This window comes from Heterocephalus glaber, unplaced genomic scaffold, assembly GCF_053883595.1.
Source record: "Heterocephalus glaber isolate CG9 unplaced genomic scaffold, H.glaber_assembly_v1.0 deba00000818, whole genome shotgun sequence".
Taxonomy (NCBI): Eukaryota; Metazoa; Chordata; class Mammalia; order Rodentia; family Bathyergidae; genus Heterocephalus; species Heterocephalus glaber.
The window spans coordinates 9,094,301-9,109,441 of record NW_028258164.1 but is presented as its reverse complement, the minus strand read 5'-3'; the positions used below and the strand labels follow the sequence as shown (position 1 = coordinate 9,109,441).

Sequence of the window (15,141 nt, the reverse complement as noted above, 5' to 3'; positions counted from 1 at the left end):
GTTTCTGAGCCTTTGGGTCACTCATAGCTTCGTCGTTTGCCATGGAAATTCTAAAAAATGTAAATTTCATTGACTGGGAGCCATCACGTTTTTGTAAAGTTCCAAGAGCCAATCAGGTAGCTTTTTGTGCCACTTTCTGTGGAAGCTTCACCGAGATGGGACACACTATGTCATGCTAACGTTCTCCAGAGTCTGGGAACTCATATTAGACTCCATCTGTTCTGACCTAGCACCTTTGAGGGCCTGTTGTTTCCATAGACCCGTGGCCCCTGTGGTTACCCGTTGTCTAGGTCCTGCAGCGCCACTGGGATGTGGCCCCTTTATTTCCTCAGCGCTGCTGGCCCTTTGAGGCTGAGATATGATGGACCTTCATTCTTGTTTGTGAACTGTTGGCCAGGAGGGGAGAATAGTGGTAAATGAGACAACATGTTTCCTTACATGGGAGGCTTTAAATAGCCTCAAGGATAGTAAGTGCTTAGCCTTTAACAGGGAAGAAAGAGGCACTTCTGAATGCCTGGATGCTTAAGGTGAATCTAGCTATGCAGAGCGTTTGAGTTTCTTGGCTCAAATGCTTCTATTCTATTTTTTCTGGTTGCTACTCTTTTCAAACAGAACCCAAAGTTAAAGCAGCACACATGTGAGTAGGAGCAAGGCGAAAATCCAGCCTTCATTAGAGCTTTGCTGGATGCTTATAATTAAGATCTGGGACTGATTCTCAGATTTTTCCACCCTCCAGGGGATGGGATCCTTCACGGACTTTTAAGAAGGTCCACTATGATGCTACTATTCATATAGGTTCACTGGGGTACATTACCCTTATAATGGCACTTAAACACTGTTGTATAATGAACCTTCATGCATATGGTATATGACAGCGTTAGCCATGTGACCTGACAGTGTGTTGTTCACATATGAAATCCATTGCTGCCGTGTTTTATTAGGACAAAATAGTGATTATAAAATTGCTAAGATTTATTGGAAATTGTATGAAGTTTCATCTATATAATCACTTCAACAACTCTGTAATGTTATATAATATCACAACTTCCATTTCAAAAATGAGAGAATTGAGAAACAGATTCATTTAATTATCCAAAGTTACACAGCCAATAAGCAACAGAACAGCATTTATTCCCAGGTAGCCAGATACCAGTCACTCTAGCCCTGCTGGTTTTCTTGGTACAGTTTGATAGATAAATAGAAGCTTAAATATATCAACTGTGAAATTGAATCCCAATTGTCTATTATAAAACACTCCTCATAATGATAGTTAATATGATCATACTAATTTGTATTAAACAGCTAAATGGAAAGGCAACATTTAATTCTTCTCACAAATAATATAGAAACATTATGGATTGAAAAACATTGCTTCAGTTTAAATATTCCTTTTTTAAAAAACTTTTTTCACATGGTATAGCTATCACATCATTCCACAGGTGCATTAATATGTCACAGAAGAACTATACAACCACCATGACTGAGATACTAAGTGTGAAATATTTTTACATAATATTACTAATAGCATAAACACTTCCTTGACCTATTTCTTTATGGCCTTTGCAACAAAGAATTACTGACATAGGAAAAACTTCAAAAGACTTTGTCCTTTTAAAATAATTTTTCTCTTTAATTTTATTCATTCTTTGTGAAGTCGTTTGTATCTGTTTCATTTGCCACTATGTCATTGTTTTGTGTCATAGTGTGCTGAAATTATGCACATTTTGCTCATTTTAAGGATGAAACAACTGTGTCATGATAGGACTAATACTAGTAATAAACAGTCACTAAGTATATGATGGTATTACATTTGGCTTTAGGGAATCACAGAGGTTATTAAAGTGCAAGTGATGTTCAAGAGCAAGACCTTTATTTTTTTCTATAATCCCAAAGATTGCTTTTTTTACAGATGACTAGAAATTAAACCCTAAGAACATCCTGGTGCATTGGTTTTTCTAAGTGCCAGCTTCCAACAATGAAAATGCAATGCCTTTCTTGTCCAGGTCTGGAGGAAGAAAAGTGCTATCAGTTATTTAGAATCTGATTTATACCTTAAGAGAGTGGCTGCCACTCTCTGTGATTTCAGGGAAGCTAGGTATCAAGGAGCAATTTTCAAAGAATTGAAAGCTGCTGCAGAGTTATGAATAAACTCTGAGAAGCTCTGACCTTCCCTGTCAAGTGATAAGGCCATAAATATGTTGGTAATTCTGCTTTGTTGTGAGTACCTGTTCTTTTCCATCATAGTCGAATTTCTAGGATACCAAAAATTGGTAGCAGCAAAACTAAAACAAAATTTATTGTATAAAAAAATTAGCAAATACATGGTAGAGAACCCAGGAATCAGGCTCATATGTGTTCACTGTGAAATATGTTTGGAATTAGGGTATCCAATTTTGAAAACTATATAATATCCAAATCAAATTTGAAATAATAAGGTCATATTTTATCATTTATTTAAGACAGCTGAAGTAACTCTTGGATTGAAAGTAAGATAGTTAATAAATATATAGTTAATGTTTTTTCCCACTGTACCAAATTCATTATGAAATATGGCCCATTCTTGCTTTGACATACTTTTATTTTTTTACTAATTACATACAGTATAGTGAGTTTGAGCACTTCTAGTGGTGCTAAGCATCAAATGTTCTGTTTTAATGATTATGTCGTCTATCTTAATTTCATAACTGTTAGGGAATATTTTTCTCTCACTTCATCATTATCTTTCCCAGGTTCATAGCTTAGAAAGAAATTAAAAAGAAAAAAAAAGGAGAGAAAAATCAGTTTAGATAACCTCTAGAGATGAGGAGAAAAATAGTGGTAGTTTGTTTTGTTTTTTCTCTTTAGAAACAACAAATAAAATCTTGTCAGTCTTCCACTTTTTAAAAAGCATCCACATGTTCTTTGAACAAAAGTGTTTTTTTTTTTTTTTTAAGACCTGTTCTTTTCTGTTTTATGGACACCTGAAAAGGCAGAAAGGACATAGAGACTGAGAACAGAGGCAGCAGTGGGGACACAGAGAGGAAAGCATGCAGGGGACACCTGGAGAGGCACCATAGCCCGGAGGGTACGTTGGTTGTCTCCGTGAAGCATTCAGACACCTGGCACTTTAAAGCGACAACCATCGTGTTCCTCTCTCAGAGTCTTTGAATTTTGGATGTGGCTGGACACTTGGAGCAGAGGGCTCAAAAGTCATGTGTTGGCCTGGGGCCTCTGAGTGCTGTGGCCACCCCAGACCTGTCCTGTTGCTGCTGGCTCTTGACAGAGGCAGAAGCCGAAGTGAGCTGGGCCCTGCTCCTCTCACTGTGGGTCTCCTGGGGGCTGCATGGTGTCCCGTGACACTGTGACTGGGTGTTCTGTGACAGAGTGAAGGCTGTTTTCTGTATATCAGCTGTGACTTCTAACTCAGTGCATATCTACTGTGTTTAATTATGCATTCATTACAGCACTCTGCTGACAGGATAGAAATGGAAGCTAAGGCATATTTCACTTCAAAATCTTAACCAAAAATTTTCCCCAAGGTGGCAAAAACTGTATACTCCCCTCCATCACCGCCAAAAAAAAAAAAGCCCCTCCACTAAATACTATAACATGTTTGTGTTTCTCATATCACAGGCTCTTACTTTATCTAGAAGAGGTATGAAATTAAAACTACAATACCAAGATTGTGATGTACCTAACTTGAAAGTTGGGCTTATTCTAACATTTGGCCCAGACACAATAGACCATAATCTATGAAGTGCTCCTTCTCAGAATGTTTTCGAAAGACCCCCTCATCCCTACATTCTTGACTTCAAATATGAGACAGGTGATTTGACTTTTGAAAATGAAAAGTACTCATTATTGTGCTCCCTCCCGCATTAATTATTCACATGATCAGTAATAACACCAAATGCTTATTGCACATCTTCTCTGTGGTGGGCTCCATTCTTAGTGCCTCATTTATGTAACATCATTTCAGCCCCGCAGTAACCCTTTTATCCTGTTTAATAGATAAGATGAAACTCAAACATGGTACAAAGGGGCTCAGATGCATAAGCCTCCCCAGGACCCATGCTCTTAACCACCCAGCTGTACATACACTGACTCAGAGCCGTTCAGAGCAAGGTCAAGAAGAGACAGATTTTCTCTGTTCTGGGCATTTAGGGAAATGGAAAACTCTTAAGAGTTGCATTTCGAATATGGTACAGAGATGAGACCTTGGAAGTTTTTAGAACTCTTCTAAACATGCTAAACAAAGTAAAGGAAATGTGCTCCTACAAAAAATTAATTTGTTAAGTAATAGACCTTCTGTATCACAGAGATGCAGTACTTCTTAAGCTGTCTTAATGTGCATGAAAATGTAGCACAAAATGTTCAGATAACATTTTTTTTCTTTTTCTCTAAACTAATATTTCATGTTACTCTTATAGAAGGATAATTATACATATTTAAGAATAACTGAGACAAAGTAAGTAGGTTTTTAAAAATAGAAAAAATGGGTTAAAAGTAGAACTGTGGTTGACTGAAACCTGACAAAAAGAAAAAGATAGGTAAATTAACATAATATAAAGCCCTATATACTTTGTCATTTAGTCCTGCAAATAATTTAATTAGGTAGTATTATAATTTACATTTTACATAAAAACAAGGGGGAATAAGCATATAAAATTTTAAGTGCATATCAAATTGCATTGTGGGGGTATTTATAAATATTAGTTGGTGTGCAGTTTTGTCCCATTGTAAAATTCAGCAAGCATTATCCAGACAAAAAATATTGGATCTCAGTCATGAGTATTTTCAGCCTGGACCCTCTCTCACCTCAAATTTTTTTTCAAAAAGTTTTTGCAAAGCATACTGACACCACCTTATCAATACTTTCTCCATTCAATTAGATATTTCTTAGACACAGAATGTGTTCTTTCTACTGTGCTATAAATCCAACAAGAAAAAATGCAAGTACTTACCCTGCAAAGAAATTTTATCATTTTTAGAGCTATAGTATGAACCCATCTGGGAGATGCATTACAGTAGCAAAATGCTACATTTTGTAGCACAAATAATTAAAGACTAGCAGTTAGAAGGAAGTCATCTATGCTAGGTGGAGTAAATAGGGAAGTATCGTAATAAAGTAGGTCTTTCCCTATGCCTGATGTTTGTTTAGATTAAAGGTAAAGATGTGGCGGAAGAACAGGCAGAAGAATGTGGGCATCCTGATGTTATGCTATATATACCAAGTGGAAGAGCATTTGTCTGAAGTCCTTTGAAAATTCTGAGATCAATTGTTGACTCAAAAATATATCTTTCAATGTAACCTGTCTGCTGCTAGAAATGCTTGCTTCTGGGATAAATATTGTCTTTAGAAGTCATTGTTCAATAGGTCAGTATCTTTGAAGGGGCTAAGAATAAGTTTTTGACAATTAGAAAAATACCAGCAGATTATTTTCTCTGAGTAGAATAAAAGGAAAACATAAAGATAGGGTAGGACACATGTACACAGTATAAATACAGAGGTGATAAAGGGCAGAGGAGACATTGATTTTATAACTTTTATTAAGAAATAGTCCAGAAAATGCCAAATCAGCCTGCTGCCGACAGGCAGGTCTGCGCACACCCTTCCAAGGTGACGAGTCACAGGGAACACGCCGAATCAGCCCACGCCCTGGCAACAATCCACTGGACACCCCCACCCCCACCCCCCCGCTCCTCTGTACAGCTACCTGGTTCCACACTACAAAGACACGGAGAACACCAGACCATGGTACTGAGTCCCGCCACTCCCGGCCCAGAGGTAGGAGCTTCTGAGCCGCTGTCCCACTGCTCCTGGTCCAGAGGAAGGGGCTTCCAGGCCACCATCCCTCCCACCACTCCCAGCCCAGAGGGAGGGGCTTCTGAGCCACCATCCCACTGCTCCTGGTCCAGAGAAAGGGGCTTCCAGGCCACCATCCCTCCCGCTGCTCCCAGCCCACAGGAAAGAGCTTTTGGGCAACCATCCCTACTGCTGCTGCTGGCCCCTGTCTCACCTCTCCCAGCTCAGAGGAGGTAATCCGTGCAGGCGCCAACATCCACCACCGCCCCCCCCCAGTAAAAATGAGAAAACACATAAATGAGTATCAAAACCAGACTTCCAGATCACCTACAGCAACCCCAAAGAGAAATGAGATGGAACACTCTGATACTCAACCACCTGGACCCACTGAACTGGCAACAAAAGGGGATCTGGAAAAAATGAACTCAAATAATTTCTCAGATAAAAGGAGAAATTGTGCTCCTAGTGCAAGACATGATTAATAAATCTAGAGAGGAGCTCAGGAACGTGATGGAATCCCAACATAGGAAACAAATGGAACCCATAAAACAGATGAAAATAGATTTCCACGAGATGAAAAACTCCATTGTTGAAAGTCTACACAGCAGAATGAGCCAATGTGAGGACAGAATTTCAGATATAGAAGATAAGATTGCAGTTAGTGACCAGGAAAAGAAAAACTGCTTCAAAATTATAAGGGAACATGAGAAATCAATCCAGCAGCTGCTAGATGATGCAAAGAAGACTAACATAAGACTAATTGGAGGTAATGAAGAATCAGAAGACAGTGCAGATGACATAAAAAAAATCTCTTCACAGAAATAATGGCAGAAAACTTCCCAAGCAGGGGAAAAGAGCTTGACATACAGATAAGTGAGGCATATAGGACTCCAAATAGCCTTGATCAAAAAAAATCTACACATAGGCATATAATTATTAAGATTCCAGAAACTCAACAGAAGAACAAAGTTCTACAGTCAGAGAAAAGAAAGAAAACACATACAAAGGAAAGCCCATCAGAATCACAGCAGACTTCTCAACACAAACCATCAAGGCAAGAAGAGCTTGGAGTGACATATTCCAAGACCTAAAAGAAAACAGCCTCCAACCCAGATTGATGTACCCTGCAAAACTATCTTTCAAAATGGATGGAGAAATAAGATACTTTCATGACAAAGAGCACCTTAGGAACTTCGTGAATACCAAACCAGCACTCCAAAGGGTTTTACACAATATCCTAGGAACAGACATTGAGGATCACAACCCCAGGAAGCAAAGCAGAATGAACCCATCTGGCATGACAAGAAATTAAATGTAAAAGGGAAGAACCCAACAAAAAGAAAAAGTCATGGCAATGACAAGTCAATACATTTCAGTTATAACCATCAACACTAATGGTCTCAATTCACCAATCAAAAGAAATAGACTGGCAGAATGGGTCAAGAAGCAAAACCCAACAATATGCTGCATGCAAGAAACACACTTAATTCAAAAGGAAACTCATAGACTGAAAGTTAAAAGGCGGAAAACAATACTGCATGTGACAGGAACCCGAAAAAAAGCAGGAGTAGCTATCCTCTTTGCAGATCAAGTAGATTTCAAACCACTACTGATTAAGAGAGACAAAGAAGGACACTACATCCTTGTAAAGGGAAGAATCCAAGAGGAAGAGATGACAATCATAAATATCTATGCACCAAACACTAGTGCACCCAACTATATAAAACAAATACTAACAGACATGAAAAGTCATATATGCACTAATACAATTGGAGTTGGGACCTCAACACCCCACTGTCACAAATAGATATATCAACTAGACTAAAAATAAGCAATGAAATACTAGAACTCAATCGAACTTGTGAACGAATGAACTTAACAGATGTTTACAGAGTCTTCCACCCCACAAAATCAGAATACACATTCTTCTCAGCTGCACATGGGTCATTCTCCAAAATAGACCACATACTCACACATAGAACATGTTTAAGTAAGTGCAAAGGAATTGAAGTTATCCCTTGTATATTATCAGGCCATAGTGTGATGAAATTGGAGATCCATAGCAAAAGAAACTCAAAAAATTTCATAAACACGTGGAAATTGAACAACACACTTCTGAATAACCAATGGGTCACAGAGGAAATTAAAGAAATCAGACAGTTCCTTCAATTAAATAACAATGACAATACAACATATCAGAATCTATGGGACACAATGAAAGTCTTACCAGGGAAATTCATAGCAGTGAATATGCATATTAGGAAAACAGAATGAGCCCAATTAAACAACCTGATATTGAACCTCAAGCTTCTAGAAAAAGGAGAGCAGGACAACCCCAGAGCTCATACAGGGGAGGAAATTATAAAGATCAGAGGAGAAATCAATGCAATGGAGACTAAGAGAATGATACAAAAAATCAATGAAGCCAAGAGTTGGTTCTTTGAAAGAATCAACAAAATTGACAAACCCTTAGCCAACCTTGTCAGAAAAAGGAAAGAAAAGGCCCAAATCCATGCAATTAGGAATGAAAAGGGTGAAATTACAACAGACCCAGGAGAAATCCAGATGATCATCAATACCTACTTCCAGAACCTGTACGCGAATAAGATGGACAACACAGAAGAAATGGACAGATTCCTAGATACATATGAATTAGCAAAGTTGAACAAAGAAGACCTAAAAATTCTGAACAACCCAATATCAACCAATGAAATTGAAAATGTAATTAAAAACTTATCAACTAAGAAAAGCCTGGGCCCTGATGGCTTCACTGCTGAATTCTACAAGACATTTAGAAAGGAACTGCTGCCACTACTGTTGAAACTCTTCAATGAAATTGAAAGGGAAGCAATTACTCCCAAATTCATTCCTGGAAGCAAGCATCACCTTGATCCCCAAAGCAAAGAAAAACCCAACGGAAAAGGAGAACTATAGGCCAATCTCACTAATGAACATAGATGCAAAAATCCTTAATAGGATACTGGCAAATAGAATGCAGAAGATCATCAAGAAGATCATACATCCTGATCAAGTGGGATTCATCCCAGGGATGCAGGGATGGTTCAATATATGCAAATCAATAGATGTAATACACTATATCAATAGAGCCAAGGACAAAAAATGTATGATTATCTCCATAGATACAGAAAAAGCATTTGACAAAATCCAACATGCATTTATGATAAAAACCCTACAAAAAATTGGAATAGATGGTCTCTACTTCAAACTGATAAAAGCCATCTATGAAAAAGCAACAGCCAATATCATATTAAATGGTCAAAAACTGAAATCCTTCACACTAAAATCAGGAACAAGACAAGGATGTCCACTATCACCACTCTTGTTCAATATACTTCTGGAAACATTAGCCATGGCAATTAGACAAGAGAAAGAAATAAAAGTAATAAAGATAGGAAATGAAGAAGTCAAATTGTCATTTTTTGCAGATGACATAATACTGTATGTAGAAGACCCCAAGAACTCCACCAAAAGTCTTCTAGACTTAATAAACAAATTCAGTAAAGTAGCTAGTTACAAGGTCAACACACAAAAATCAATAGCTTTCCTCTACATGAATGACAGACTCACTGAGAGAGAAATAGGGCAAATAATTCCTTTCACAATAGCATCGAAAAAATTGAAATACTTAGGAATAAACCTAATGAAAGAAATCAAAGAGCTCTTCTCTGAAAACTATAGCACTCTGAAAACAGAGATTGAAGATGATATCAGAAAATGGACAGACATCCCCTGCTCCTGGGTAGGAAGGATTAATATAGTGAAAATGGCCATACTTCCAAAACTGCTATATAGATTTAATGCAATTCCAATTGAGATCCCAGCAGCATACTTCAAGGACCTTGAGAAAACAATCCACAAATTCATTTGGAACAAGAAGAGACCCAGAATAGCAAAAGCAATTCTAGGTAACAGAGACATGGCAGGGGGTATCACAATCCCCAACCTGCAACTCTACTACAAAGCTACTGTGATAAAAACAGCGTGGTACTGGCAAAGAAAAAGATCTGAGGACCAGTGGAACAGATTAGAAGATGCAGAAACAATGCCAGACACACTGAGCCATCTCATCTTCGATAAAGGAGCCAAACACCCTCACTGGAGGAAAGATAGCCTCTTTAATAAATGGTACTGGAAAAATCGGGCTTCACCTTGCCAAAGATTAAAACTAGACCTGTATCTCTCACCATGCACTAAACTAAAATCAAAATGGATGAAAGATCTAAATATTAAAATAGAAACTCTGAACCAGTTGGAACAGAGGTTAGGTAAAACTCTTGCAAGACATTGGTGTAGGAAAAGATTTTATGAACAAAACCTCAGTTGCCCGTGAACTAGCACAAACAATCAACAAGTGGGATCTCTTCTTATTAAAAGGCTTCTCCACAGCAAGAGAAACCCCCAGCAGTGTGAAGAGACAACCCACAATGTGGGAAAAAAATCTTCACTTGCTCTTCCTCAGACAAAGGTCTACTATCTCGAATCTCTAAAGAACTTAAAAAGATCAGACCTCCCCAATTTAAAGACCCAATCCAAAAATGGGCCTCTGAAATGAACAGACATTTCTCAGACAAAGAAGTAGAAATAGCAAATACATGAAAAAATGTTCAACATCGCTGGTCATTTGAGAGATGCAAATGAAAACAAAGCTGAGATTCCACTTCACTCCAGAAAGAATGGCTGCTATCATGAAATCAACCAATAACAAATGCTGGTGGGGCTGTGGGGAAAGAGGAACCCTGCTCCACTGCTGGTGGGAGCGTAAACTGGTGCAAGCACTGTGGAAATCAGTATGGAGATACCTCAAAGAACTAGGACTGGAAGTCCCATTTGACCCCGCTATTCCACTGCTGGGGATCTTCCCCAAAGAATTAAAAGAATCATACCACAGTGATATATGTGCACCCAGGTTCATAGCAGTGCAGTTGGTAATAGCTAAAACTTGGAAACAGCCCAAATGCCCATCAACTGGAGACTGGAGAAAGAAAATGTGGTTTTTTTTTTAAATGGAGTACTACTCAACTATAAAAAATGAGAAATTAGAGACATTTATAGCTAAGTGGCTGCATATTGAGGTGATACTCTTAAGTAAAATAAATAGGACACACATGTATAAACACTGAATAGTTTCTCTGGTGTGAGAAACTGAAAGTGTAAATAAGGACTAAAATGTATAACAGGTAATGTGAAATAGGAAGAAAAGGGGCAAAGGGGAAGGAAGTGGGAAGGCTAGGGGAAAGGATAGATGGGAATGGGATTAATATGAGAAAATGGAAAAATAGGAACAAAATCTTTGTAAATAGGGAGGACTGGAGGGGTTGAAGGGAGGGCTGTGGTATGATTCTTTTAGGAACAATATTCTCACTACTTTATAAAAATAACCACAATGAATTAGTATTTGTGTAATATTTACTCCATCTTCTCATTTCCAGAAACTGTGACAAGCTATAAAGGTATTTCAGTGTTGGTAAGGATATCTTGATTGCTGGTGGTGGAAGTATTAACAGTTTCTATCCCTGAAACAGAACCTTGTTGAATATTTGCAAGGATAAGTGTTGTTCCTCCCGCAATAATCAAAGTATCATCTCACCCAGCTTCCACGGATGTTATCACTGCACTGCTAGAGTGAATAACTTTTTTATTTTGATGTGTTTTAATATGTTTGGCAAGATGGTCACTTCTCATAAAGCGTTTTGAACATTCTGGACAAATTTCTTCTCACCTGTATGTGTTCTTCTGTGCCTCTGTAAGTCATCGCTTCTAGTAAATCTTTTACCACAAAACATCCAGTTCCCAATAAAAGGGCGTTCTCCAGAATGCCAATGCAGATGTGCTGTCAGATGTGAGGTCTTCCCATAGACTTTACTACATCCTGGTATATGACAAATGTGTTGTTTCTTTTTCCCAAGATTGGTACCTCTCCCACCACCTTCTTTACAATTGGGACAGGTGCAAGCTACCCTCTGAAGTCTTTTTCCTTCTTGATGTTGTTGGTCCCCTTCTTCATCTACCATCTGTACACTTAAGTGTGTTAGGTCATTGGTATTCAATGTAGAATCACCACTGAGCTGCCACTCTTCAGGATCAGGTTCTTCTTCCTTGATCCGAATATCTGCAGGACTGTCAGTATTCTCTCCTGGATGTAGCTGTATACCAGCAGAATCTACAGAGTTTACAGTAACTGTCTGTAGATTTGGCAACTGACCAGTGCTTAGACTAACTGGAGTTGGAAGTCAAGGTTCCACCTGCTGCAACTTGACCAAGCGTGAGTGTCTGAACAGGCCTCAAAGTTATTTGTTGGGCAGCAGTGTTCTGTATTTGCAAATTCTGCAAGTTCTGAACCCCTTGTACTTGAAACGTTTGCTTAGTTATCTGTCCAGAAGGGGTCACTGTCTGTGCCTGAATTAAAAAGGTTCCAGGATTCAGCTGCAACTGAAGATTTTGCAAAGCCTGTTGTGATATATTTTGACCACTAGCTTGCACACCATGGATTGTCTGTGGTGTAATACCTTGCACAATTTGGGCTTGACTAGTTGGCTGCTGAGATTCTTGAAGCTGTAGATGGTGTACAACAGGCTGTGCTGTAGAAACCTGAATATTCTGAGCCTGTGTCTCTTCAGAAACAAGCGACTGGATATAATTTCCCTGAAGATCTGAAGAATGAACTTGCCCACTAGAAGTAGTCAAGCTATTTGTCTTTTGTTGGAGTACACCTGTACTACCTATTGTAACAGGCAACTGTGATGACAAGGATGTTGGCACAAATCAATCTGTGTCAGTATTAGTTTCATTAATATCAGGAGAAACCCGCTCACCAGTCCTTTCGGGATTGTCTGAACTATCCATAGCTTGTCCTGTGTTTATCAAATGTCCATCCACATTAATGCCTGCAGTCGTTGTCTGAGAACTGCCCGAAAGTCCCAAAGAATCTAGATCGACACTATTGATTGGTACAAAGATAATATTTCCTGGCAGACCAAGAGGCACATTAGCAACTACCTGGGTTTGGCCAGGAAAAGATGAACCACCAATTGCAACTCCCTGAACCTGAACTTGACCAGTCTGTGGCATGAGATTCTGGCTATTAGCAGGAGGTGTTCCAGAGGCAAGTAAAGTTTGATTAGAGCCAGGAATAATCTGAATTTGACTGCTTTCTTGATTTAAACCCCCATTATCTGAAGAGCCTGTAAAACCAATCTGAACGTGCTGATCATCTGTTGACTGAATTTGTGGTATTACTTGATATTGAATATTGGACACTGTACCATTTGATGAATCTGATCCTGGAGCAACTGAAAATATTTGTTGATTCTGCAAATTCTGAAGGGGAAGGATTTACTGCCCACTCGAAGTAGCAGCACTTGGAATCTGTACTAGATTACCAGCTTCGTCTTTTATAGTTGTAGGTGTGGCTGGCAAAACCTCCTAACTTTGCAGAAGCCAAATCACCTGTCACTCCGGCGGTGGCAGCGCCGGCGGGGGCCCCTGTGGCGGCGGCCGCCTCCTTGTCGTCCTCGCCCGGCGCTGGCGGCCCTATCTTGCTGCAGGTAGCGGCCAGCAGAGGGAGCGGTGACGGCTGGGCTGTGTCCTGGGCCTCCGCGCCGTTTCCGTGCGGCTGCTGCTGCTGCTGCAGATACTCCCCGTGGCCGCCGCCGCTGTCCGTGTCCAAGGCAGCCATTTCCTCCTGCTTCACGGGCTTTTCGGGAGCTGCGGGCACAGCGCGGGGGTGGGGAGGCCGGCAGGTGGGCAGAGGGAGGGGCCTTATTTCTTGCTGCTAGGCTACCTAGAACAGGGAACATGCTGGTGTGCGTTGTTCCTATTGTCAAGAGCATAATCCCAGAAACAATTTTTCTAATCTTACTGGACCTTTTGTGTAGTATTCTGTGGAAAGCACTTTGACAAATGATCTAATGTGATCTGAAACTCTAAAAGCTACATATATATATGTATATTTATATATGTATATACAAACATATATATGTAACATATATATAAAATGGATTCAGTACATCTTTTAAATATATCGCAATACACTACATACTCATGTAATGTTTTATATAGCATTGAGTCATTACATGTATTACAGTACATTAGATATCTGTGTAATATAGATATCTCTGACTCAGTACAAGCTATCACAAATAAACTTTCCATACTTCAATTTGAATTCTATATGTATGGAAGGGAATCAAAATATACAAATCTGTAGCTTTGAGGTTTTACAACTACAGGTTTGCTGGGCAGACAATTTCTCTTGTGACTACTTTCTGTCATGTGAACAATCACAGTTATGAAAATATCCCAGCACAAGTGTGTGTGTGAGAAGTAGTCTCTTCTCCCGGTAAATGTCTCCTGTTAGGTCTTTCTGTCTACTTCTTCGCTTTTCTTCTTACAGGCTATTTAATGTCTTGTAGTATTTGTTGATGAATTTTTAAATACCCAAAGAAATTAACAAAAGACAAGCTACCGGAGGTTAGCCTTGTGTTTATCAGTCTGCAGCTATGCTCCATTTTTACTGGTTCTAACTATGATGTCACTGGCCATGGAGTAAGTTAAACATGAATAGCAATGTGTCGCATGGTGGTCTACTTTTTAAACTATCATTAGCACCTGTTCCTTGAATCTTTCACATAAGCAGAAAGTGCCCTCATGCTTTTCCTGTGTTCACTGCATCATGAATGACTTTATTAATTTCCTGTATACTTTGTGAGATCCACACTAAGATATCTCAGCACAAATGTTAGCATCATTATTTCACTGAAGGATACAGAGATGTTAATCAAATGAAATAAAATGCCTATATGTTTGGAAATTTTCAAAGGCAAAATATAGGATATGCTTTAATCTTTCAGTCATGTCATTGTCTTTGTAAAGAAAAGGAATAACACAAATTAAAGCGACAGTGAATTCTTATACTTTCATAGGTATCTGTTTATATTAATTTTGTTCTAGTTGGGAATTATAGTGTAGGGAAAGTAATCCGTGATGCTGTGATTATCATGACCTTAAGCACAGTATCCAGTATATGTGTGATACAACATTTTTATTACCTTTTACTAAATTATAAGCCCATACTTTATTAAGGTTATTAGATATGATCAAATAACCACAGCCAGAGAAGCAACTGTATGTGACTGATTTTTGTTCCTCCTACTGTATAGAGCTGCCTTTGACTTCAAAGAATTACCTTAGCTCCAGAGGACAAAGCAGGAAGGTGGGCAATGATTCATGAGAGGATATGGAAGTAAATGATTAGTTCATGTGCCTCTAGTCTTCAGTAATGGCATAAATCCTTAGGGAAGTTTTTTAATGTCAGGCTGTATGCCTGCCTGTGTCAA

At 38.9% G+C, this 15,141-nt stretch overlaps 1 protein-coding gene and 1 pseudogene across 1 annotated transcript in view; one reads left to right on the top strand and one right to left on the bottom strand.

The window, feature by feature from the left end:
• Positions 1–15,141, top strand: part of Tpk1 (thiamin pyrophosphokinase 1) — a 412,808-nt gene that overhangs the window by 268,633 nt on the left and 129,034 nt on the right. The gene's annotated exons all lie outside the window — the stretch shown is intronic.
• On the bottom strand, positions 11,213–13,533 carry LOC106010706 (transcription factor Sp3 pseudogene; annotated as a pseudogene).